The sequence below is a fragment of the Mastomys coucha genome, unplaced genomic scaffold, assembly GCF_008632895.1.
Source record: "Mastomys coucha isolate ucsf_1 unplaced genomic scaffold, UCSF_Mcou_1 pScaffold22, whole genome shotgun sequence".
Taxonomy (NCBI): domain Eukaryota; kingdom Metazoa; phylum Chordata; class Mammalia; order Rodentia; family Muridae; genus Mastomys; species Mastomys coucha.
Genome location: NW_022196905.1, coordinates 125,384,420 through 125,386,943, shown reverse-complemented (window position 1 = coordinate 125,386,943; position 2,524 = coordinate 125,384,420). Strand labels below are relative to the sequence as shown.

The following is a 2,524-nucleotide window of genomic DNA, read 5'->3' as shown; positions in this document are numbered from 1 at the left end:
TGTGTGTGTAGGGGGATTGGGGCATGAATAGCATATCTTTGAGAGTGTCATCTAGGTGGCAGTAAGAGGCCGATCTCAGGGGTGTGTGTGTGTGTGTGTGTGTGTGTGTGTATGTGTGAAGGGAGATTGCAGCATGAATAGCATCTCTTTGAGAGTGTCATCTAGGTAGCAGTAAGAGGCCAATCTCAGGTGTCTGTGTGTGTGTGTGTGTGTGTGTGTGTGTGTGTGTGTGTGTGTGTAGGGGATTGCGGCATGAATAGCATCTCTTTGAGAGTGTCATCTAGGTGGCAGTAAGAGGCCGATCTCAGGTGTCAGTCTTTACCCCCCACTTTGAAACAGGGTCTCTCATTTGTCACTTCAGGTATCCTGCTAGCTGCTCAGGAGCTTTCAGGGATTCTCCTGTCTCTGCCTCTCTTCTCACCACAGGAGTACTGGGATTATAGATGTGCTACTCCATATAGCTTTATATGACTACTGGGGATCAAAAGTCAGATCCTCATACCTGCTGGACAAGCATTTTACCTTTTTGTTTGTTTGTTTGTTTGGTTGGATTTTGTTTTGTTTTGGAGTCAGGGTCTGTCACCTGGGGCTTATCCAAGATTAGGCTAGGCCCCAAGGACCCTTTGTTTTCACCTCCCCAGAACTGTGATCACAAGCCTGTACCACCATGCCCAGCTTTTATTTATTTACTTATTTGTATGTGTGTGTGTGTGTGTGTGTGTGTGTGTTCAGGAGATCAAACTCAGCTCATGACACTTTGAGGCAGGGACTTAACAACCGAGCCAGCTCCCCAGCCCAGCTCCCCAGCTCTCCCTTTTTTTATGACTCCTCCCAGGCCCCCCTTGTCTCCTCCGTTACACTGAGATGATTCCCAAAGTTTGACCCAGTTTTGCTGGGTTTACCAGGGGATGACATTCCTCCCCAACCCACCCACTTGGTGTTTAGAGATCCAAAGAGGCTGTGTGTCTGCCACTCCTCCTGGGAATGATTTTCCACAAACCCACGAAGCCTGCAGACAGGAGTGGAAGAAGCTATTCCCTTGTGGAACACTATCTCTGGTCTCTGTGGGCCTAATGTAGCAAGACTTTCCACTTGGGCAAACCTCCCAAGGTCTTATCCCAAACTCCCCTTAGTTCCCCAGTCTTTATGATCCCCATAGAAAGAATCTAAAGGAGACTCCTAGAGCCATAGTATAGAAGACACACAGAGTTCATTGTAGAGTAATGGAAGACACCCTCTTACGGGGTGAGACCCGCTTGTAACCAGTGAGACAGCCTTGTCCAGATATATACCACAGGTAGGATTCCTACTGTTTCAAACATTTCTGGATAGGCAGCTTTCCTGAGGGGTGTATTCCTGTACAGGTAGTTAACAAGTCCTATGTGGATCATCACTTACAGAAGTGGGTTATAGGGAAACTCTTGTTTTTTAACATTAAGTGCTATAAAGCTATAAAGCTAGTAATCAGTACATGTTTAGGCCTTCTGAAACTAGGTTTAGATTCTTAACAATTAATAGCCTTCCAGGCAGTTCAGGATGCCACTTCTTCCAAGGACAGGAATACTATAACTCAGAACCCATTGGTATAATTAACAGATGGAATGTTATAGTTCTAGCCCTTGTTTTTACAGGCTGTTGGTTATCAGGGAGCAGTCCAGCCCTCTGGTCCTCCAATCCTGTTGTTACCCAGGTAGCAATCTGTATTAGTTACTGTCTTGTTGCAACAACAAAAGATACTGTCTTAGGGTAATCATTGCTGTGAAGAAACATCATAACCAAAAAATAACTTGGGGAGAAAAGGGTTTATTTCACTTATACTTCTTAGATGAGAGTCCATCACAGGGGGAAGTCAGGGCAGGAGCTCAAACAGGGCAGGAACCTGGAGGCAGGAGCTTATGCAGAGGCCTTAAAGGAATGCTGCTTACTGGCTTGTTCTTCATGGCTTGCTCAGCCTGCTTTCTTATCCCAGGGTCACCAGCCCAGAGTTGGCACCACCTACAATCACTACTTAAGAAAATACCTTATTAGCCACCTATTTTGGAGGCATTTTCTCAAGTTGAGGTTCCCTCCTTTCAGATGACTCTAGCTCATGTCGGTTGAGTTGATGGAAAACTAGACAGAATAATAAAATAAGAGCAACTGATTTTGGGAGGTTTCTTTTGGCTCATGATTCAAGAGTTTAGTCCACTGGTGGTTCCTGAAGGCGTTGGTCAGGAGCATACAGCAGCTGATCACATTGGGCTTGCAGTCAGGAAACAGAAAGAAAAGAATGCTGGTGCCCAGCTCACTGTCTCTCTTTAGAAGATATTACAGGTGTTTATTTACTTATGTTTTGTGTGCTTGTGTGTGTGGATGTGGGCTTATGAGTGCCTCAGCCTGTATGTGAAAGTCACCAGACAGGAAGATTCTGGGGATGAACGCAGATTGTCGGGGTTAGCAGCAAGTACTTTTACCCATCTTGTCAGCTGGCTCATTCTCTCTCTCTCTCTCTCTCTCTCTCTCCCTCTCTCCCTCTCCCTCTCCC

The 2,524-nt window shown here is 45.9% G+C and overlaps 1 protein-coding gene and 1 long non-coding RNA gene across 7 annotated transcripts in view; one reads left to right on the top strand and one right to left on the bottom strand.

The window, feature by feature from the left end:
* The window catches only part of Auts2 (activator of transcription and developmental regulator AUTS2), a 1,106,086-nt gene that overhangs the window by 1,025,060 nt on the left and 78,502 nt on the right, over positions 1–2,524 (top strand). The window lies entirely within an intron of this gene.
* LOC116070615 overlaps positions 1–2,524 on the bottom strand; it is a 3,699-nt gene that overhangs the window by 652 nt on the left and 523 nt on the right. The gene's annotated exons all lie outside the window — the stretch shown is intronic.